The sequence below is a fragment of the Neofelis nebulosa genome, chromosome 1 (genome assembly GCF_028018385.1).
Source record: "Neofelis nebulosa isolate mNeoNeb1 chromosome 1, mNeoNeb1.pri, whole genome shotgun sequence".
Classification (NCBI taxonomy): domain Eukaryota; kingdom Metazoa; phylum Chordata; class Mammalia; order Carnivora; family Felidae; genus Neofelis; species Neofelis nebulosa.
The window spans coordinates 65,110,928-65,135,324 of record NC_080782.1 but is presented as its reverse complement, the minus strand read 5'-3'; positions in this window follow the sequence as shown (position 1 = coordinate 65,135,324).

The following is a 24,397-nucleotide window of genomic DNA, read 5'->3' as shown; positions in this document are numbered from 1 at the left end:
TTTTTTTTTAATGAAGTAAGATTTTACTCCATTCGTATGAAAAGGTGTTTGAAAAGAAGCAATCCAGACAGGGTGCGGTTGCACAAGGAAGTGAAGCAACAAGGCTCTTTCAAGCTTATGCCTCCACCTCTGTAGCATGTGTTGTTGTTGTTGTTGTTATTGTTGTTGTTGTTGTTGTTTTTAATTTATTTTTTTTAAATTTACGTCCAAGCGAGTTTGCATATAGCGCAACAATGATTTCCGGAGTCGATTCCTTAGCTCCCCTGACCCATTTAGCCCATCCCCCCTCCTACAACCCCTCCCGTAACCCTCAGTTTGTTCTCCATATTGATGGGTCTCTTCTGTTTCGTCCCCCTCCCTGTTTTTACGTTCTTTTTGCTTCCCTTCCCTCGCGTTCATCTGTTTTGTCTCTTAAAGTCCTCATCTGAGTGAAGTCCTGTGATTTTTGTCTTTCTCGGACTAATCTCGCTTAGCGTGATGCCCTCCAGGTCTGTCCACGTAGTCGCAAATGGCCAGATTTCATTCTTTTTGATTGTAGCGTGTGTCTTTGGTCCTAAGAGTGACAATATGGTGGCCCCACCTCCCGGTGGCCTGTGTGGCTCCTGTTGGAACTGCAGCTCCGTAGAACAGAGAAGAAGCTTCTCTCTCAAGAGTTTGCATTCTTACTGGTCCAGGACCAGCAGCTGCCACCTCTACGGCCGCTCCCTGATTGCCTGGGGGGTGGGTCCCTCTGTCCCCATCGGGACTCCATCTCAGAATCCCACAGTGAACTCAGTTACGGGGCAGACTTGGGGCCTCCTCTCTGGGCCCCGCCCCCACACTCCCAGAGAGCCTTCCCCCCCGGCACCCTTCTCCCAAGCCCCTCGCACACTTCAGACTTCACTCACTCTGTCCTCCGTGGTGGATCAGAAGGCCTCCTCCTGGGCCCTTCTGTCCACTTTCCCCTCCATCCTCAAGGGAGCTCTGGGGGTCTTTCGAGACGTCCTCGTCCCCAGGGTGTACAGAGCCGTGTGGACTAGAGGGTGGGGTGGGGGCCTCGCAGACAGAGCTGGACTCGGCCAGGCAGTCACCCTGCGGGGACAGGCCTGAGCGCCACCCAGCGATGAGACAACTGTATCTCAGCCTCCCTAGCAGACCACCATTGTCCAGGCCCCAGTGTCTCACGCCCAGCTGGACACGGTGGAGGCAGGAAGGGGGGTTGTCGTCTTCAGCAGATCTCGGATCACTCCAGGCTGGCAAGGCCCCCCTCATCTCTCAGGTCCACCTCTTCCGTCTCACCACCTTTACTCCCGGTGCCCTCCACGTGCCTGCTGCCCCTCCTGTGTCTCCGCAGCTGGCATGTCCGGGACTTGTCCTCTTTTCTTCTGGTGGAAATGTTCAAAGACTATGAAACCTGTTCTTCTCCATAAGGTCTTCGCAGGGCTCATGGTGATCAATAAATTTCCCTTTCTTCTGCTCCCACAACACCTGGTATGCACACCAGTGATAACACCTACAGCTCCGAATCCCCGGGACAGAGCATAAGATTTAACAGAGAGGAAGGGGCGCTCGGCTGGCATCTGACTCTTGATTTCGGCTCAGGTCATGGTCTCGTGGTTCATGAGTTTGAGCCCCACTTCTGGCTCGGCGCTGACAGTGTGGAGCCTGCTTAGGATTCTCTCTCTCTCCCTGATCTCTGCTCCCAAGTTTCTGAACGACCGCAACTAAAGGCAGACCCTTAATTCTATTTATTCCAATAGATTACAGTTCCAGAGCAGTCTCATCATTTGCTGGATTATGTTGAGTAAATAGTTGTCGAATTGAATTAAACCAGGTAGATAGCCTGCACAGCCTGCGGACATTTAAAGATAGCTTTCAGGAGTGTGTTGTAATTAATTTCCATTCAACCCGTTTCCCAGACGTTCACCAAGCGCCTCTTCGATGCTCGACATCGTCCCAGGTGTGAAATACAAGAGAAACATGGCTCTTCTGTCCCTAGGGGGCTCATATGCAAATGTGGGAGCCAGGCACACAAGGAAATAAATGCAGCAGAGTGTGAGGTGGGGGAAAATAGAGGTAGGTGCAGGACAGAAAGATTGCACACCTAAGTCAGCGATTAGCTCTGATGGGCGAGTGGCAGGAGAGACTTCATGGAGAAATTGACTCCTGCACTGGGCTTTGGAGAAGACTAGGAGTTTACTCATCTTCCAGGACCTCAGGAGGGGGACACTCTAGGCAGACACAACAAGACAGAAGTGTAGGGCTGAGTGAGCCTTGTCACATTCCCTCACCCCTTTCTCATCCCCAAATTGTAGAGATTCCTTTACCTTTATTCAAAGATATTTACTAAATGCTTATAAAATGCAAAACACTGTTCCAGGAAGGGACTGCAGCAAAGGAGACAGATAAGGTTGTGACATTCACAGAATTTCCATTCCGGAGGGGGAGACCACCAACAAATCTCAAAACCAACAACCGAAATGGGGCATTTCCAATAGTAAACGTGCTTTGAAGAAAACAAAGCGTATGATAGAAAGTGAAGGGGGAAGGACAGCAGCATTCACCAGGGTTTAAGGAAGGCCCTGGGAATGGGACATTGGAGCCTACACCCAATGGCAGGAAGGATGTTGTCCTGTGAGAGACAGCTGAAGAGCATTCCGAAGGGAACAGCAGGTGCAAAGCCCACGAGGACCCATTGGGCTCGGTGTGTGATTGGAGGGAGGTGAGCCCCAACGTACAAGATGGGGTCGGCATGGTTTAAAAATTGAAGACATAAAATCGCTCCCAGACCGTGCTCAGATTCTTGGGTTATAATCCCAATGCAGTTAGAAAACATTTTGTTGTAAGTTCTATTTTGTCTTGATTGGTTCCTTAAAAATTTAAGTGGGGCTTCCTTAAAGCCCCACTCCGCCTGGGGCAGGCCAAAAGGGCTACACATTGATGTAATCATTTTCAGAAACAATTGAGCACTTGACTGCTCTCTGCCGTGACTACCTTAACATTAGCGCCTTTGGCACCACGTTCTGTTCATCCTTCAGGACGATGTAGTCCGTGATCAGTTTCTCTCCAGGCTTGTCACTCGTGGTGAGAAATTTCTCTTTTGAGGCTCAATAAGGTTTTTATCTTGCCAATCTTTTGAGTCCTAAAACAAAGTTACCAGGTGGGCTGGAGAGGGGCCGTGGCTGAAGGGCTCGGATGCTGGCTTCAGAGAGCAGAACAGGGCAAAGGTTTGGGGCTCTAACAATCTTGAGTTCAGATGCTGGCTTTGCCATTTACTAGCTGTGCGACTTGGGGCAATTTATTTATGCCTCCGGGATTCAACGTTAATACATCCGGAGCGGTGCCTCGCACATAGGGGGCACTCAATAAATGCTATTTTCTTTGTTGTCTTCTCCTTTTTCCCTTCCCCATAGAATAAAATATGTTTCTCTTCCTAAATAGAAGCCACTTTGCAAGTTGGCCTTATGGCTCTGAATACATATTTGCTTCCAATAATAAAGACTTCAAAGAAAATAGAACAGGTTTGCAATCGCTACATTTGGTTAGCTCTGTCAACGTTCAGTAGGAAAAGCACTACTCTGAAGGAATGGTCTGTTCATTTTGCCACGGGGCTTACGTACAGCCTCATAACGACAATTTGCAACAGCTTCTATTTATTATGAATTTGCCCCGTGCCACACATTTTACAAACATCATCTTATTTAATCCCTACAAACTTAAGAGGGATGCAGTCTTCCCATTTTCCAGATAAGAAAGTTAAGGTCCTCAAGAAGGAAGTAACCTGCTGAGTATCCTAAAGCTGTGACTCAACCCGGATTTCTCACTCCCCGGTCCTCTCTTTGCTTCCCCTTTTGAAAGTACTCGTGGGGACACAGCCACGTGGCTTTCATGGTAATTACCATCATCCAAGAGCTCTTTCCTGGATGCTCAAGCTCTTTTCTGGACCTAACTAATCAAGGAATTATTGGCCAATTAGGGAATACACATGCCGAACCTGAAATCAGGTTACTAGGTCGGTGCTAAATCCTCAATGATATATAATGGGAACCGTGCTGGATTTATTAAGTCTTTTTTTTTTTTTCTTTTTTAACTTTTGCATAATTCTGTTCGGTTGTTCTGGTGGAGGGTGTGCTTACAAATCCACCCCAAATCTTTTCTCCTGCATGGGTCCGAATACCTTTCGGGCAACCCCAAAGCTGCTACCCAAAGATAGGACTGTGGAGGGTCATGCCCACTGTCACCCACATCTTTTCGTTTCACTTTTCTATCTCCTCCCCACATGGGCATCAGATGAATGGCACAAAGTGTTATACTCTTCCATCACTACTGTTTTGATGAAATAAATCACACAAAATAGAAAGCATTCCAAGGAGTTTGTGTATTTGGTCCCAGATGGCCGAAATCTCAGGGGTGCCTGACCCAATCGATAAGTTGGCTGCTTTGCTCCTCGTGGCAGTTCATTTAATTCTTCTGGCTCCTAATTTCCTTATCTCTAGAGGTGAGGCCAACAACGTGGTTGCCGGAAGAAACCATGGGCTGATTGACAAGCAGTCCATCATTGCAAATGACCACAGGGAAGTCTGGAATCGATTTCAGCCCTTGGACCAATTTCATCCAGGTTTTTCTGATGTGAAAGGATAAAGCACAATCTTTATTCCATCTTAATCCATGGGGCATTAATCAGTTTCAAAACAAATGTATCGCATCCTTTTGCCTTTCTTCCTGAAATTTTGGCTTAGAAATTCAGACCTTAAGCTCTTTGGATATTTACTTATGCACCTCAGTGTCTGGTCGTTTGTGCCCATCTTTCCATCCCTTGGACTTATCTTGATGGCAAAAGCAAAGATTCTGTCAACCAAAAGAAATTATCAGCAGTACAAGTTCTCCTTCAACCTGTGCTAATAATATAGCCAAACTCTATAACATAGATGCGGACCTTATTTTCATCCCTGTTTTACAGGAGAGGAAGAAGAAGCATAAAGAGGTTGATTAACTTGCCTGAGTCATTTTTTAAAAAATGTTTATTTATTTTTGAGAGAGAGAAGTGTGTGTGTGGGGGGGGGGTGGCAGAGACAGAGTGGGGGACAGAGGATCCAAAGCAGGTTAGGCGCTGACAGCAGAGAGCCCGATGTGGGACTCGAACCCACAAACCATGAAATCATGACCTGAGCCGAAGCTGGACACCTAACCGAGCCATCCAGGCACCCTGCCTAGGTCCTTAAAGTAAGTCATAGGACTGGGATTTGCTGTTAGATCTGAGTCCACAGTTGTATTCTGACCACTACCTTCATTACTGTGACCACTGACTAAGTATGGAAGCTCGTGGAAGTGAAAAATAACGTCCTTTGGCATGTTCCAAGGAAGGGAAGGGTCCTGAACACCCCTACCAGACAATTTGATTGCGTTTCCAGAGTCAGAACCTTTGTCCCCAGTGGCATTGTAGGGACTTTCAAACACAGTGGTGCCCACTCTCAAGGGCCCAGACCCTTCTCTGGGTGGAATCTTCTCAGCAGCTTTAAACCTCCCTTTGGACACCATAGCTGCTTCGGGGTTGAGCCCAGAAAATACAACAAAAATAAAACATGGTACAAACCACTCAACTTTATCAACAGGCTCACATATCAAATTCACTCTCCTAGATAGTGAAATGGCAGGGCTTCTGGCTTTTGCAAGGAGAAGAAGTCTTAGCCTAAAGGGGCTGTTGGTCCCCCTGTGGAGAACGGATGGATCTTCAGTCTTCACTGTGTGACTCAAAGTGTTGGTCTCCATCATACTGACAACGGTAATCACAACTCTTTATCGAACACATATTAAGTGCCCAGCACTGTGCTAACCCTTTTGAATGCATTATTTTTTTTGTCCTTCAGTAATTCTGTGAGACAGATAAAACCAACCTTATTTTATAAAATGAAAAACTGAAACTAGGAGACAGGAGATGATTTGTATAAGGTCACACTGATATCAAGTAGTGGAACTTATTTGGGAATTTCAAGAGAATTTCCAGGAATCAGGATACAACGTCCATTGCTACTTTTGATGCTTAAGAAGCACTTCCATTTTTTTTTTTTTTATAGTCATGCTTCCTTTTCCAACACCTCTCATCAGCTATAAGATAGAATCCTAACTTCTAACCTGATATGGTAGTCAGCCTTCAAGATGGCCCTCAATAATCTTGGACTCGTGGTATGTACTTCCTAGAATGATCTCTTATCACGCTGAATCAGAGCTGGTCTGTATGACCAATAGAACAGAGTGGAAATGATGGTGTGTGACAGCTGGGGCTGGGTCATAAAAAGCATACCTTCTATCTCACTCTCTTCAATTGTTCCACGCAGGAGGAAGCAAGCCTTCAGGCTCTGAGGACACCCAGACAGCCCTGCGAAGAGGCTCATGTGGAGAACTGAGATGCCCTGCCAAGAGCCAGCAGCGACTTGCTAGCCGTGTGAGTGAGCCACCTTCAAAAGTGGATCCTCCCACCCCAGTCAAGCCTTCAGATGACTGCAGCCCTGGTTGACATTGGATACAGTCGCATGGCAAGCCTTGAGCCAAGAGCACCTAACCACGCCATTCCCAAATTTCAGGTCCACAGAAAACACGAGAGATAATAAGTGATATGTTGTTCAAAGCCAGTCAGTCTTGGGATGATTTGTTATGCAGCATTAGATAACTAATACACCTTGCCTTTCAGACCTTCATGACTTGGCCTCAGGCCATCCCTCCACCCTCCTTTCTCTCCCCAATCCAACATGCACAGTGCCCTCCAGATAGAGCTTCCAGCAGGGTATCAGACACACCCTCTTCTTGGACTCCTTTTGGCCTCTGCATATTCTGTTTCTTTTTGTCTGGAACGCACGTTTCCCCTTATTCTTTGGGAAACCAGCCATCGATTCTTGGATACCCAAGTATCCCTACACGAGTGATGCTTTCTTTGATTTTTCTCCTCAGCTACAAGTCCTCCCTCCTCCTCCACGTGACCACTATACTCTGCACATAGAGATTCTGTCACTTTCTTCAGAGTCTCCAAATTGTTCCGTGCCTTGTCTATCTCTTCTGTAAGACCGTGAGACCCCTGAGGACAGGATCCGCAGTTGACTCTTCTCTGAGCTCCAGTGTCTAGCTCACCCAGAGCCTGATAAGAGCAAGCATTGGGTGAAAGTTGGCTAATTAAATGAATAAATACTGGATGAATATGCTAGCTTTTTTGTGGCATGCCAGTTGGATATGTGCTAACTATGTGCTATTACAACCAGCTCATACCTTTGCAGGCTAAAAAGTGGGCGGGCACCTGTCAAGTATGGAAGCACTTCTCATTAGTGGAGACAGAAATAACCCCCCACCAAGAGCACAGCATCTTCAGTAGGCAAGGGACCAATTAAACCTTACGTGACATTACCAGTCTGGGCACTTTCAGCCCCCGGGGAAAGAAAGACCACTGTGTTAGGATGAGGAAAACTCTTTTCACCGTCTGTTTTTCTCCCCCTAAGTTTCCCCAACTAACAACTACTAAGAATTGAGAAGAGACATCTTCCAAGTGTAAGTCAGGCAGTGGAATTTTAAAGGCTGGTCAACTGCTTTCAGGTTAAAAGAGAAAAAGCCGTGGGTTTGTAATGTGTGCTGAATTCTGTGGTATAAACACCCCCCATGACCAGTTCCAGGCCCCCGATGGTTTAACAATCACCGATGGTTTCAACGATGAATCGCAACCAGCTCTCGTGGATTGTTGGGCCCCAATACGCCACTGAAGTTAGTAAGAACAGCACAGCAGGTGGGTAGGAACCGCCTACGGGTGCATCCCTTGACCATGTAAAGACACGCTGGCCTTGGCCGTGTTGCTTTCATTTCTCTGGGTCTCAGGCATCTCATCTGTAAAATGGGGAGAATTATAGAGCCCACTCAGGACCGTCTTGAGCGTGAAAAGAACGAATACGTGAAACGTGTTTGGCATTGTTTCTGGCAGTGGGGAAACCCTCAACAAATGGTAGCTGTTATAATCGTAGACTAGGGAGAGCAACCCCTCTGGAGCAAAAAAATCTTGGATTTTAGTCCTGGTTCTGATACCGACTTGCTGCAAGACCTTGGGCAACTGACTTCTGCTCTCTGGGAATTACGTTCCCCACGGCGATGAGCATGGGTGACTTATAAAGGTCGCTTACTACGTGCTGGGCCCTATACCAACTCTTCCATATCAATCCCCTGCGCCAATCATGACCGCACGCCTGCTGTCGTAGATTCTTATGTGATCCCCGTGTTACGACTGAGAAACAGAGGCTGGGAAAGGAACAATAATTGGCCCAACGTCACGCCTCTCGTAAGTCTTAGAATTCCAACCCCGATTTTCTGACCCCAGAGCTTGTGCCCCAACCTCCCCCCCACCCCCCGCACTGTGTGAGGCCCATCTCATTCATTAGCAATAAGTATGAAACGAGATCATGTGCCAAAAACATCTTGCGAACCGTAAAGCAGCAGCGAACAATGGGCATTGAGGTAGCTGTTCTGTGAGTGTCAGGAACATACTCACGGAGGCTTCATGTTGTGCCAGGTGTGGGACACCTTGGGGGACAGGGCAGATCGGGTCCCAGGCCTTGGAGAGCCCACCGCAGAGCCGGGGTGATAACCCGTGCTTATCTGGCCCGGGGGCTGGCTCTTGCGTCTCCTCACCGGGCCACCAAGCCTCCTTCTCCCCAGCTGTTCCCAGCCCAGCATGTCAGCAAAGGGCACGCAACTCCTCGTCACCTTGGATGCGCTGATGCAAAGGGACCCCAGCGGAGGCAGCACAGGACACCTCAAATCCACCTTCTCCTTCCCTATCAGTCACCAGTCGCTGGTGGCTGCTGGTGCTCTGAGTTGCAGAGACGTGGCCTCATCCCTTCTCTTCTTCCAGATCCTGAACTACTGGCTCAGAGTAGTAGGCAGCAGCCTGCCTGCCCGAGGCAAAGGAACACGCCTGCCTTCATACCCTTGTCCTTGTCACACTGCATGAAAAACGCCACCTAGTTGTTTGGAGTGTTTTTTCAAAAAGACAATTTGATGTAACCTGCCTTTATTCTGAGACTTCCTGGGAGATTCATCTGGAAAGAATCTCTCCCTCGCTCAGCCAACGTGCCATTCACCCGCCCAGGAACCTGTCCGTCTATCAGATGTTTTCTGTGCGCCTGCTCTGTGCCAGGCCTGGAGCCGAGGTCAGAGAGGACAAGAGAATCACGTCATTGTCCTGTGGAGCTCACAGTATGTGGCCCCGAGTCTCTGGGTCCAGAGGGGTTGGGAGGAAAGGCAGACCGTAACTGCACAGTCCTTCCCCAGCTTGGCTGGGACCGAAAAGAAAGCCCAGCTGCTGGGAGCCAAGCCGGGGTCATGGGACAGTGGTTTTGGGCTGGGGCACCTCTAGCACATTTGGAGGTTGGAAGGAAAGGCAGGGCCTGGAGGAACGGGAGGGAGGAAGGGAGCTCAGGAGGAGGGGCAAGGAGCTGGGCTTCTGGCTGGGGGAAGAAGGAGCTGCCTCCGCTTGTCTTTAAGGGGGTGGGGGGGAGCGATTACTGAATCAAAAAAGATCAGCACTTTCTTGATATTTACTTGACACTTACTAGGGGCAGGAAGATTTTGATCTGGTATTAGCCGGATTAGGTTTTGGATCCCACAGGGAAGGGCCTTGGCTTTTATCACCAGAATTCCTGCTCACCCCCAAAACTAAGATGACAATCATTTTCTAGCTGGGGCAGACGTAGTGCCCTTCAACCTTCCTCCATCACGTTTCCGTCACTCCTGCCTACTGCCAGACCTCCCAGGCTACACCTCCCTGGGTACCATATTCTCTCTATTATCCCTGCTAATGACGTTCTTTTTTTTTTTTTTTTTTTTTTAAGTGCTCAGGGCGCTGAACATAATGTCCCCTAACACTTATCCTCTGTGCAGATTCATTCAATGTATATAACTCCACAAACACAACATTCTTCACAGATGATGTTTCTCTGCTGATGGTTTAAGGGGCTTTCCACAAGATGGCAGATGTGATGAACAGTATATTCTACCACTGGATAAAGGTAGATGCATTACTGTTTTGTCATATTGTTGAAGGAAAGAAAGAAAGAAAAAGAAAGAGAGAAAGAAAGAAAGAAAGAAAGAGAAAGAAAGAAAGAAAGAAAGAAAGAAAGAAAGAAAAGAAAGAAAGGAAGAAAGAAAGAGGGAGGGAGGGAAGGGAAGGGAAGGAAGGAAGGAAGGAAGAAGGAAGAAAGGAAGGATGGAAGGAAGGAAGGAAGGAATTACCAACCTGTTCTTTCCTTTGCACCTGAGAGAAACTAAAATGTAACTAGTTTTCAGGTCAAAGATGTTCCAAGAAATTAATTCAGCACACTCGGAGCATTTGGACCAAACCTGAGGTTCACAGGGGAATGATCCCAGTTACACACTTGTCTTTTGGGGGATCGAAGACCATCGGAGAGACTGGTGATTACACGAGGCAATATTCTGAGACCTTAGCCAAAGGTGCCTCCCATGGCATCCCCCTCCACTTCTTTGTACCTATTCCACACCTGCCACTACTCGGGGACAGCACACCCTGCACTCAGGGTAAGAACACGCAGAGCCAAGAAAAATGATCGGTAAACGGTTCCAAAACAAGCTCTGAAAACATAAAACAGGGTAATTTCTTAAAAACTGAGGCTTATAATTGCCAAGAATCTGGAACTTAAGAGAGAAGATGCTTTAAAGTTTGTTTGTTTTTGTTTTGTTTTGTTTTTTAGTTAACAAATATGGCTTCATAAATTAAAAGCCTGTCTGCCCGATGACTTAGTACCCAAGGTCGATTCGTACACACAGACTGCGGAAGCATAGTTTCCATGTCAGACGTGGTAAACATCCAGTAGGTAAAGTGAGGCAGAGAAACAGGAGAGGAGAAAAGAAAGTGGGACGGAGGCAGATGTTTCTAGAAGATCCTCACCGTAGACCTCTTAGCCTCAGTGCTAGGATGGGGACAATAGAAATGTCAGACGATCTATAGGCACTGAGATCAGAAGGCTCCCACTCCTGACTTTGCATCTGAAACCGTGGGAAGAAGAGTCTCGTGAAGGCTGGAGACAGAGGAGCAACCATTGCGGCAGGACCGGCGTGGGCAGCTCAGAGGCCCCACTGATGCCTTGTGGTCAGGCTAAGGATGGTGAGGAGGGACTGGTGTGGCCCTGCCGCTGGGAAGCTGAGGGAGACCAGGATGTCAACTGGGTTCTTGAAGAATAGAAATGTCGGGAATAAATAGAGCCAACAAACCAAATGCAGGCAAGCACTTCTGCGTGTCAACAGAAGCCCCAGCGGGACAACCCTGAAGACTGATGCCTTTCCTTGGATAGCAGGGCGACCTGTAAGTTCCCCAAATTTAGATCTTCTTGGAAGAAGGAAAAGACAAGAAAGAGCGAGAAAATCTAAATGGATGCAAGTGAGATTGTGGAAATTCGTGAGCACCCGAGTTTTACCTTGAATTTGCAAGATTAAGTTTCCTGCTACTCAGAGGAAGTGGGGGCTCAAAGACCTATCAAGCTGGCAAGATTTCATTTTTGCCTGCCTGGGTTTGAGGCTGAAATTCATACCCTTAGAGTAGGAGGATGCTGAGAGTCTCGCATACTGACCGTCACCTCTTAGGGAAAAAGCAGGAGAAGCAGCAGACACATTTTCTTTGGAGGAAAGTAGTGGTTTCTGGCCATTGCCCAATTCACCGTGGTCCCCGACTACAAAAATTCAGAGCCTGAAAGTTGTTAGAGATGACTCAATCCTGTTCCCTTTACAGGTGAGAAACCTGAAGTTCGTTGGGAAAGGACACGTCCAAGTTTATAGAAGCGGCCCACACAGATGAAGTCTGGATCCTGGGTTTCCTGGCAACTGGTAGAGGGCTGTTCCACCTCACCATGCTAACAAAACCCTTTTGGGGGGGTTCCTTCCCATTCTCCCTTTGGTAGTTTTGGAGAGTGAGAGGATGTCGAGAAATTTCTCATGAGGCGAAGAGAAAGAGAATGGACAGTGGGGTAAAAATGACACTGGGTAAAAATGGCCTTAGCAGGAACACAGGACCCCATTGGAAAGTCAATCGGTGCTATGGTAGAAAAGGAAATTGACTCTGCAGTGTTTTGAGATCCTCTTTAATACCAGAACCTCTACCAATACCCAAGCTCTATGCTCTACCCAGGGCACAATCGGGTAAGAAAGAGCACGTTAATTGGGGTGCTTGGGTGACTCAGTCGGTTACGTGTCTGACTCTTGGTTTTGGCTCAGATTATGACCAAAGGTGAATCATACAGAACAAGAAGGGGAAGGGATAATCCCTGGTTTTCCCTGCCCCTCAGTGTAGCACAGAGTTTGGAATAGTCTTGATGTTGGTTAGTATTGGTTGAATAAATAGTCCACAGTTTGGATTCTGTTGTTCAAGGGTGAACTTCAGTTCCATGTGCTCTGGGACATATCTTTAGGTCTCATGGTGGGACAGAAACTTCTTGAAATATGAAGAAATGATGGCTGTGTAGATTTCTTTGGTGATATGGATTTCTCTAGATTCTCTATGAGAAATGTACCTGCCTCAAATTTTGGTAATTTCCCATGATTTCGTTACTATTTTAAATTACAAGGTATTAATAACACATTAACACATTGACTTAATGGTGACATTTGCATGGGTCTTTCATGTCCATTGTCTAAGTTGACTCTGATAATATCCCTGTGATTGAAGGAAACTGTAACGGGCTTTTCTCATTTTATCTGTGTAGCATCGTTCACTTCTTCCAGTCCCAAAATGCCCATCTTCGGTAAATCATGTCTCACTTCCTCCTACCAGCCTCTAACAGGTGGTCCCAAGGTGAGATGGGCATATTGGCCTCTCCATGGCATGGCTGAGAGTGATTATCTAGAGATAGGCATGTAACCCAAACTAGGCTAAGCAGAGTTCTTCCCTGAGAACTAAGGGCAAAAAGTCTCTGCCTCTCTGTAAGTGAAGATGGGGAGAAGTGAGCCTAAGAACTCTAAGAGCCATCATACCAGCTTCCAAGAGAACATCAATTCTAACATCAAAAAAAGCCAAGAGAAGTTTAGATTGGAGAAAGAAAGACAGTTGCGATAATGCTTGGATCCTTGGATCCAGTAGCCTCCTCTCTGCCAGGAGTATGAAAGGCCCAATCGATTCCTCCTTTATCCTGAACCACATTGAGCTGGGTTTCTGTCACTTGCAACCACCAAAGACCTAGCTAACAAAAAGAGATATCCCTATTTCACAGACAAAGCTGAAGGTCAGACAGCTTTGGTTACTTGCTCAAGATCGCAGCCTCTCAGCGCCAGAGTTAGAAATTAGGAATGGAAATTACTTGTGTCCTTCAGAGGTCAAGTTGAAGGTCTCTCCTCACTAAGTAGTACATCCTTTCTCCAGAGGTCTTTTCTATCAGTGGGCTTTTCTATCATCAAAAAAAAAAAAAAAAAAAAAAGAATACTTCTCTTCCCATTGACTTTCTCAAGGCAAACTCTCAGCTCTTTGCCTCCCAAGACAACTTCACATCTTCAGACATTTGATAACATATTTGGCTCCTATTCCCATTTCTTTTGTTCGCTTAAGCTCCAACACAGTTACCCTTCAGTCACTAGGACCAAGTAAAAATGCAATATGAAAGGAACATCGCCTCCTGCCTGGAAATGTCCTAAGAGCACAGGGGAAACTCAAGTTCCAAACCAAATTTGGACACAATGTTAAGCTAGGTGGGTGCTAAAAGAGGCTGAACATCTGTATCTAAAGTGAGTCAAGATATTACTGCGTTCTGAGGGTGATGGGCCCAAGCCATGTGAAATGGTCATGATGAAATAGATCAACTGAAAACCCTTGATTCTCTGTGTCCTCATCATCTTTGCTCTGTCTTCCTTTTCCAGGGTATTCGTTGCTGGAATAAGTGGGCATTCCATGTGCTAGGAAGAAAGTATCGTTACACTTGTTAATGTAAGTTGCTTGTTTGTCTCATCCTCTGAATTGTATCAAAGGGGAGACAGCCAGAAACCCCAGTGTGAAGCGGAATGTAACATTCTCAAAAATCCTCTGAGAAAGTATTATTACTCTCATTTTCATACAAGGGAAAACTGAGGATCAGGGAGGTGTAGTTAATACTAAAATGTTACACTTCTAGCCCAGGAACTTATTTTTTGCTTTCTAGGTCCATGTGTTCTCCCACTTCTTGGGACATGGTCACCATCCCTTTATCCGGGACACCACAAAGTCAACATTTCCAAAGCTGAACTCATTATTTTTATCATCTAAAACTTTTCCCTCTTTCAGGTGATGATTCACCCATCTACCCATCCATCCATCATCCATCTATCCATCACCCATTCATCCATTCATCCATCTATCCATCCACCCATCCACCCATCCATCTATCCATGCATCCATCCACTCATCCATCTATCCATCCATCCATCCATCCATCCATCCGTCCATCCATCCTCTAGTCGTTCATTTAAAATCAGAAACTTGGGTGAATACCAAGGGTGTTAATGATAGGTACAGGGTTGAGTTTCAACTTTGCTCTGTCCTTAATATAACTTCTCTCGCTTCTCCATGTATCCATCTTGCTTTCAATGACTTAATCTGTAAAATTAAGACTATGATTCTGAGTCAGACATCTGACACTGGATAGTAACCCTGGATATTTTTGATAGGATGGAAAAAATTATGCTTGTGTATACTATGGCATGGTGTTTGGCACTTAAACATTTAATGAATGATTATTATTATCATTCTTATTTGTATTAATATTAATGATACATAATACTTGTGCCTCTGTGTGAACCTCAAAGTGCTCTGTACATGTAGATGTTTACATACATGTGCATATATATAAATATATGCATTACATGTTCAGGAACACACATATGTAAATGTGCATACACACGTGTGTGTGTCTGTCTGTGTGTGTGTGTATTTATAATAGATAAACGGGCAGGTTGACTAAATGAGATTGGCAAGGGAATATGTCATTGCACCTCTGGGGAAATCCGGGCAAGCTCACATTTGTGGAAGAGAATTAAGGTATTATTTAGAATGTTAGATATATAGCTTCAGATATTCAGAACGAATTTTTGGGTCATAAACTTAATCATTATTAACAATAACTACTGATTCTGAGCTGGCACGAGGTTAAGTGCTTTATATATGTCAATCATTTAATCTTTGCAATAAGGTTGAAAGGTAAGGTCTGAAGTTTCTGCAGCACAGGTGAAGACAGTGACATTTAGCGAGGTTAAACTCTGGCTCCAGGTCTTACAGCCTGTCCCTGGCTGAGCTGGCCAGAGCCTGGTTCTTGTTCTCATTCTGCTGTCCTCACATGACTGAGGGCCATTTGTTATTTACAGACACCTCTGCCTTCGGGGTCCTTTTTAATCGGTAGCTGTCAGTGGTTTTCCAACGCTGTGTGTCCCCAAGGTCACAAGAGCACTCTCATGCCTCTTTGTGATCAGGGCCAGCTGTTGCTAAGTGATGGATTTTCCAGGTCTCTGCCTTGGCCCTGGAGGTTAGACTTCGCATCCAAAATGGCAATGAATAGCACTTCACCTCCCGAAGGATCCCAAAGCCACTTCTCAGCTTTGCTTCTGTGGGGGCTGCCTTGTGGGCCTGACCACCGTCTGGCAGCTAGGCTGAACGCCCTATGCACCTAGAGAGAGCTAAGATGGCAATGCCACTCCCTGTACCCCAATGCTGTGGTGGCATGGGGAGAGTTCTGAAATGAATCAACCAGATCCTTATCCAAGATATCCAGCGTACACATGTTTACGCACACCCCTGGCTCTTCGTGACGGGGAAAGATGTATTTACCAAAGCTACTTTCAAGGGCATTCTGTAGACACCGTGCCTGCGAGGTTGTCCTCTAAGTTGGGTGTGTCCATTCATTTATTCGTTTACTATATGCATCTTACTTGAAAAGCATTGCTATCAAGGGCTTGCATCAACTATCCCACTGACACTTCACACAATTCTATGGCAAGCACCGTTATCTACGTTTTACAGATGAGGGAGCAGGTGCAGAAAGGTGAAGTCACTGGCTTAAGGCCATATCGTCAGAGAGTCTTGGGGCTGGGTATTGAACCCATACTCTGGACCCCAAAATCTGAGGTTCAACCACTCTGCACTGCCTTTGGTACCAGCATGATGAGGAAAGATGACTGGGGAAGGAGGTGTCTTGGTGACTTGGGGTCAAGGGGAGACTTGGGGACGTCATGTCCAATGGGCACTTGCGAAGGTGCCAATGTTGTGTGGAGGGCAATGGGATCTGCCCTGGGATGCCAGAAATCTTGAATTAGAGATCCCAATAAAAGTATCAATATGTTTCATGTGCTGGCATTTTCTGGGGAAGCTGGTGACGCACCTGACTTTGTGCAGGGATTGGTGGGGAGTGAGGGGGGCGAAGGAGTCAGTAGCTACCTGGGTAATGGGAATGGTGCCAAACGAGGGTGAAAAGGGCACCCACCGGTCCATCCCATTGTGCCACCCGACGCACCCTTAAATCCTTTATTAACCAGGGGCTTGCACATGGCATGCTCACTTAGAAAAGCCTTCCCTAACTAGTTTCAGCTCAACAGAAAGTTCATGACATTTGGGATTTGAATTCCATTTAAGTGTTGCCAAGAGGAAGGTAAAAAACACACACAGAGCTCAGAGCAGCCCTTCCACTCCTACAGCGTCAACGCATTTTAAAAAGATCTCTAAAGAGACTCTGGGGGGTTTTGCAAATTTCTCTTACAAAATAGCATTTTTGTGTGTGTGAGAAACGGGAGTATTAGCAATGCATGCATTAAAATCCTCCTGAAATCCAGATGGATTTTAGGATTGAGGATGGGAGATCACTTCCCTAAAAGCCAATGAAGTCGACCCTCCTGAAGGGATTTTCTTTTTTTATCTTGGGAGGGGGGAGAGCATTTCTATAGGAAGTCAAAGTAGCCATTAGAAGTTTTTAAAAATCATGATATAATAGGGGTGCCTGGGTGGCTCAGTCAATTAAGCGTCCAACTTCGGCCCAGGTCATGCTCTCACGGTCCGTGGGTTCGAGCCCCACGTCGGGCTGTGTGCTGACAGCTCAGAGCCTGGAGCCTGCTTCTGATTCTGTGTCTCTGTCTCTCTCTCTCTGTCTCTCCCCTGCTCATGCTCGTGCTCTCTCTCTCTCTCTCTCTCTCAAAAATGAATAAAGGCTAAAAAAAAATCACGATATAATAGGCTTTAGAAAGCCCTGCAAATCCGTTTACTCTTTTTGTTTAAATCGTGTCTGTTTCCATGAAATTTTAGTAGATGGTCTCGTAAGCGATTCCCAAGTTGTGCCAAGACCGGTCTTGCAACTGTAGGTCAAAATCTGCTCTCTCTGATCATTTTATAACAAAATCATGCCAGACAAACGGCTGTTGACATTGTGAACAGCCCCTTCTGGTCTATTTATTTACCAGGGCATGTCCTCGCCCAGTGGCCTGCCAGTCTCAGGGATGGGGAGGCTACCTCATGGGTGTCCTACATAGGTCTGAAATACCAAGATGACTATTCCAGGATCAATCTTGTTTACTCCAGCCTCCTGGCTAAATAAACTGCCAGCCGGCCTCTGAAGGTTAAGGCGACATCCCTGAGAGGGACTGCAAAGGAGTTGCCCCAGGGCTTCGGGGTAAAGGGCTTTCTCCTCTACCAGACCTTTCGACCACCACCTCAATGTTCCTGGAGGAGTCCAGAGCCCTACAACTGGGATCCTGTTGTGTATACAAGCTGGGGGCGGGGCGGGGGGGGGGGGGGACTGCATTAGGCCATAACTCAATCAATCCCTTTCAATTATGTCAGCGGAGAGGAGAGGTTAATTTAGGAAGCAGCCATTCAATGAACCTTTATTGAACCCTGCTTCAGTTGCCTTCATTTACGCTGTTTTATATTTAATCCTCTTAAAACCCAGGAGCCACTGGAGTTATTCCCCATTTAGGGTTGAGGAAATTGGGCTCCAAAGAGAATAACCACTTGTCTGAGACTCCTGGGACTTTAGATTCTAAGGTTCAATACGGGTCTATCTGCAAAGCTGCCTCTCGGTAAATGTTGGTGGGGATTATATAGATACGGTCCTTGAAGACAGAGATATACAACATCTCAGGGGGTTGGTTGGCCAAAGACAGCCTTTAGTAAGTGCCTACTGTGTGCCAGGAATTATTCCAAGTGCTTCCCGTGTAATAACTCATGTAATCTTCAGAATAACCCAATGCTTTCACTCCCATTTTGCGGATGAGGAGACTGGGGCACAGCACAGGGAGACTGAGGGACTTGTCTAAGATCACAGAGCTAACAAGGTGTGGAGCTAGGATTCAAACCCAGGTAGTTAGGTTCTGGATACTTCCTTCCCCCATCATGTTGTCAGGAAAAATGTCACATATACCAAAAATCTGAAAGAAATTTACAGTGAACCCCTGTGTGTCTACCCCCTAGGTCCTGTGATTGTGAGCATTTTGCTACATTTATTTTGCCACGTATCTATCCATCCATCCATCCATGCATCTCATTTTTTTCAAGTAGGTTTCATGCCCAGCACAAAGTCCAGCATGGGATTTGAACTCATGGCACTGAGACTAAGACCTGAGCTGAGGTCAAGAGTCGGATGCTCAACCAACTGAGCCACCCAGGTGCCCTGATCCATCTCATTTTTTAAAAATTTATGATTTATTTTGAGAGACAGAGAGAGAGCAAGTAGGGGAGGGGCAGAGAGAGAGGGAGAGAGAGAAGCCCAAGCAGGCTCTGCACTGCCAGAGCAGAGCCCCGTGTGGGGCTCAAACTCATGCACCGTGGGATCGTGACCTGTGCGGAAACCAAGAGTCTGAACCTTAACTGACTGAGCCCCCCAGGGGCCCCATCTCATTTTTGATGCATTTCATAGTAAGTTGACCAATTCTGCACACTTCACCCCTAAACACTTCAGCGTGGGCATCATTACCTAGAGTTCTACGTTTACTTATATTTTTTAAAATTTACATAGAGAGAAATGCACAAATCTTAATTGTACCATCCGATGAAATTCAGCAAACATGTACACCCGTGTTTCCCAAAACTTATCAAGATTTAGGACATTTCCATCACTCCAGAAATTTCCCTCACATTCCTTCCCAGGCAATACCCACCGCACTGGCCCCCAGGGAATCACTGTTCTCACTTTTTCCATTATAGGTACTTTTTTTTCCTTTTCTAGAGCTTTAGATCAATGGAAACATACAAGATGTTCTGTTTTGTGGCTGGCTTCTTTTGCCTGGCATGATGCTTTCCAAACTTGTCCATATTGTTGGGTATTAGAAGCCTGTTCCCTTCTGCCGCTGAGGAGTATCCCGCTGTGTGACTGTACCACAGTCTGTTTATCCAGTCTCCTGTTTAGGGACACCTGGGCTGTCCCCCAGACCCACCCACTTTTAGCCATTTTGAATAGTGATGCTATAAACATTCATGTGCTAGTCTTTCTGTGGACATAGGCTTTCTTCTCTTCGGGTGAAACCTTAGGATGGGTCAAAGGGTAGATTCATGTGGAGTTTTAGAAGAAACTGCCAGACTGCTTCCCAAAGTGGTTGCCCACTTTGCCTCCCCACCAGCGGTGTGTGAGAGCTCCCACTTAGATGCTAACAGGCCAGGCAATATGCTCTAAGCTCTGCTGCCTCTCCCAGGAGAAGGCCAGTCAACAATTGCACTTGAATGGGTTCCTAAAGGTCAGAAAGGATTTGGCTTTGGCAGAGATGACGTCACAAAGCCAAGGTTTGATCCTGCTTTACCATGACTTCAAGGTCTGAGCATTTTCGACCGCATTCTAATATCTTCCGCTGCAAAAAGGGACAGATTTGGAGAACCCAGGGGCGGCTTAGGGGCGGAGCCCAACGAGCTGGGTCCCAAGGGGCCCCAATTCCTGACAAGTCTGCAAGATACAGAGGCGTCTGAGGACCAGAGTGATGGGTGCAAATCTCCTTGGTAAACTTGTTGCTGAAGACTCCGTCCTTAAAGGAAACTTGGGGCAGCAGCACTTGGAGAAAGCGAAAATGCTGAGCAATTAGCAATTAATCTGCGGGAGGAACTCTGCAGCTCTGATACAAAGAAGCGGCCACCGTGGCACCGATGGGGGAGGAGCAAATAAGAAAATAAAAGCAGCATGGGGCACACAGAAGAGGGCAGTCATGTCTCTCTCTCTGTTTAAGTTTACTTATTATCTATTTTGAGAGATGAACAGGAGAGAGGCAGAGAGAGAGAGAGAGAGAGAGAGAGAGAGAGAACCCCAAGCAGGCTCCACACTGTCAGCACAGAGCCCGACTCGGGACTCAAAACTCTCAAACCATGAGATCACGGCCCGAGCCGAAGTCAAACACTTAATCCACCGAGCCACCCAGACAGTCGTGTATTTAAAGCAAAAACTGGAAACGGAAGATCTGTTCAAGGCCCTGGACAATGTTAACATCAGGAGCCTCATGTGCACGGTAGGGGCAGATGGACGGCCCCCAGAGCAGGTGCTGCGGCAGGAGGAGGTCCTGCTCCCTCCACCATGGCTGCCCCAGCTGAGGAAAAGAAAGTGGAAGAAGAGAAAGAAGAACAGAGGAGTCCGATGATGACACGGCCTTTGATCTTTCCCATGAAGCCTCTTCTGTAACCTGTTCAATAAAAAGGTGAACTCTTTTTTTTTTAAATTTTTTTTTTAATGTTTATTTCTGAGACAGAGAGAGACAGAGCATGAGGTGGGGAGGGGCAGAGAGAGAGGGAGACAGAATCCAAAACAGGCTCCAGGCTCTGAGCTGTCCGCACAGAGCCCGACGCGGGGCTCGAACTCACAGACTGTGAGATCGTGACCTGAGCCGAAGTCGGACGCTCAACCGACTGAGCCACCCAGGCGCCCCAAAAAGCTGAACTCTTAAAAAACAAACAAACAGGGGGGCGCCTGGGTGGCTCAGTCGGTTGAGCGTCCGACTTCGGCTCAGGTCACGATCTCACAGTCTGTGAGTTCGAGCCCCGCGTCAGGCTCTGTGCGGATAGCTCAGAGCCTGGAGCCTGTTTCGGATTCTGTGTCTCCCTCTCTCTGTGACCCTCCCCCGTTCATGCTCGGTCTCTCTCTGTCTCAAAAAATAAATAAATAAATAAATAAATAAATGTTAAAAAAAAAATAAAAAAAAAAAACAAAACACCAAACAGGGGCGCCTGGGTGGCTCAGTCGGTTGGGCGGCCGACTTCGGCTCAGGTCATGATCTCGCGGTCTGTGAGTTCGAGCCCCGCGTCGGGCTCTGTGCTGACAGCTCAGAGCCTGGACCCTGTTTCAGATTCTGTCTCCCTCTCTCTGACCCTCCCCCGTTCGTGCTCTGTCTCTCTGTCTCAAAAATAAATAAACGTTAAAAAAAAATTTTTAAACAAACAAACATGAAATGAAACAAAAGGAAGGAGCATCCCTGTCACAGAAGTCTATGCAGTCATAGAGAAAGAGACCTCTCTCTGTAAACTCATATGAAACAGTGCCCAGGACATATTTTAAATAAACAGATACACCCAAGTTCAAGGCCCGCATGTAGAGTATGAGCTGATTTGTGCTCAGAAGAATTCCTTTATGCATATCATAGATTGCACATTTCTGGGAAGATACGCCAAACACTATTAACAATGGTTGACTCTGGAGGGTAAAAATGAGAGGTGAGGGGGGAAAAACCGATTTTTCCTTTTTTAAGCTATTCTGAACTCCACTTTTTTTTTTTTTTTTAAACGCTGGCAACAGTAGTTTTTAAACAGTGGTTTTTAAACAACTACAAAGGAAGGGTTGCTGGCAGAAAGCTTCTGTGGCCGAGCCCCAGAGGCTGTGCGAGCTTCCCGCCTTGGGGGACAAAGAGGAGGGGCCCCACCAGCTGCCTCCAAACTCTGCTCCCTTTGGGCGTTCCCTGCCACATTCATTTCAGGATTGCCTCTTTGCAGGGCCGAGGCACCACTGTCCACATTCCAGGCTACCGTACTGCCAGGCTGGGTTGTGTGCTGCCCCCGTCATGGGGGGGGTGTGGTCTCAGTTTACCACCCACGAGGCTCGGTTGTGCAGAAGCTACGTAGGAGCTGGGAACACTGGTCTTCGGGGGGCCTCTGGTCTGGGGAGCTGGGTAGGGAAGCTCTCCCTGCCTGGGCAGTTGGCTTCTGCCCCACCTTTGGTGCACAGCCTTTAGTGACAACCTCCTCTCCTGCCCCTCCAGAGGGATACACCTAAAATGCAGAGCTAATCTCTGCAGCTAAAATCCTTCTATGGCTCCCATTGCCTACAGGAGTGCATGCTGCTTATTCCAGCATTTAAAAAGAGTGTTCATTCCTGGGCATCCCCTGAGATTTTATTCCTTGGAGTCTGGAAGTGGGAACCAGACTCTGCATTTCTACAAGCACTGCAAGCCGATTCTGATATGAGTATTCCTGAGACCACACATAGGAAAATGTTGACTCACAGGAAATGCCAGAACTTTTCCGAATGACATTGGCCTGCCCTGTAAGATCGCTAAGCCACTTTTCTGTCCACTCGTCCCCACTCACTCTATACTCCAGTTGCATGGAATTGCTTGCCTGTCCTCAAAGGGCCCCATCCTCGCACGGCCCCCATGGAGCATCCCTGCCTCTCTGGAAATGCAGACTTCCCCACTTTCCCGCTGATCCCTTCAGCCCTTCTCCTGTGGCCAGAGCCACCTGCAATCTACAGATGTCCTCCTGGGCCGTGACGATCTTAAGACAGAGAGAGCGACAGCAGCTGCTATGTCTCGGCATCCCCAGGGATTGCCCCCATGAAGGTGTAAACTCAGGAGTAAGGGCAGAGGAGAAATGGTAAGGCAGGGGGTCGGGCTGGCAAGCTTCAGCTTCCATGTGACTCGAGCCCCCCCCCCCCCCCAAGAGTAGAGAAAAGGGACACAGGCGCAAAGAGCCCGTAAGACGAGTCAGCATCCGGAATCAGATTTCCAGGGGGCACAAAAGGAAACAGGTCCTGCCAGAGTGCTGGCTTCTCTCCAGGCCCGGCTGCAGCCACAGGGACTAGAGTTGTGGCCTCAGAGGTGCTCTGAGATGACGGGGCCCAGGCCCCCGCCGTCCCACGGAGCCCCGGCCGGTCACCTCACCTCTCTCCTGGTTTCCCCCTCCTGCGTCCTAGCCTTTGCCCGAGTTCAGGCTGTTCCCCGCCGGGAAGTCAGGCACCGGGGTTTGTAAAGAAACATCTCTAAACAGCAGCTGACAACACGCCCCGGGAAGACGACAGACCTCCCACTTGCCGAGGCTTCACCAAACCTTTAAAGGGTGCAGTCTACCACCCTGCAAGCCTCCCACAGAAGCTGTCAGGAGCATCACAGAAAATGAAAACCTGCCCCGAGCAAAGTTCACACAGAAGGCTGCCAGTCGGGGGCACGGGGCAGGGGGCCGGCTCCTGAGGCTGGAGTTCCACAACCAGCAAGGCGCCCGTCCCCAGGGCCCGGTCACCCTCCGCGGGGTGGACTTCGCCCCCTGATCCCACAGGGACGCCCCGCAGGATCGGAAGGACCTTGGGTGTTGGGGGGGAGACAGTTTTGCTTTAAATTTTTTTTTTTAATGTTTATTTATTTTTGAGACAGAGAGAGACAGAGCATGAACGGGGGAGGGTCGCAGAGAGAGGGAGACAGAATCCGAAGCAGGCTCCAGGCTCTGAGCTGTCCGCACAGAGCCCGACGCGGGGCTCGAACTCACGGACCGTGAGATCGTGACCTGAGCCGAAGTCGGACGTTCAACCGACTGAGCCACCCAGGCGCCCCGACAGTTTTGCTTTAAATGTCAGCTCTGCGGTGAGTGACTCTTCCGAGTCAGGTCAACCTTCAGAGCCCAGTTTCCTAGTGTGTGAATTGGAGGGTCACTCACCCTGCAGAAGAGCCCAGCACCGGGCCTGGTGCATGGGAGGCCCTCAATAGATGACGGCTCCCTTCTCACCTCTGCCCGACGTCCGTCCGTCTGTCCATCACCTCTTCAGTTAGGCAAAGTCTCCATAACAGTGGCCTTGGGAACGGACACTCCATGGCCAGAACAGCTACCTGGGTTCGAATCCCGGGCCTGGCGCTTCTTAGCTGTGTTGTCTTGGGCAAGTTATTTCTCCTCTCTGTGCCTCTGTTTCTTCATCTGTAAAATGGTGCTAATCATGCATCTAACGCTTACATGTCATTGTGAGGCTTCCACGTGCTCGAGGAAGAGTCTGGCACGTAGAAAACTCTCAATAAATGTTAGCAATTACTGTCAGTCTTTTACCCAGTCAGCGTGTTGTGAGGGCTTACAGCAGGCCCGCTGGGGGCTGTGAAGGAGCCTACAATGAAGCCGGAAAACTTGTGTGCAGGCCTCTAGATTGTCTCGTCTTAAAGGACTGTGTCCCAGCGTTAGCACCCCCCCCCCCCAGCAAAACACGAGTGTGTTCTAATGAAT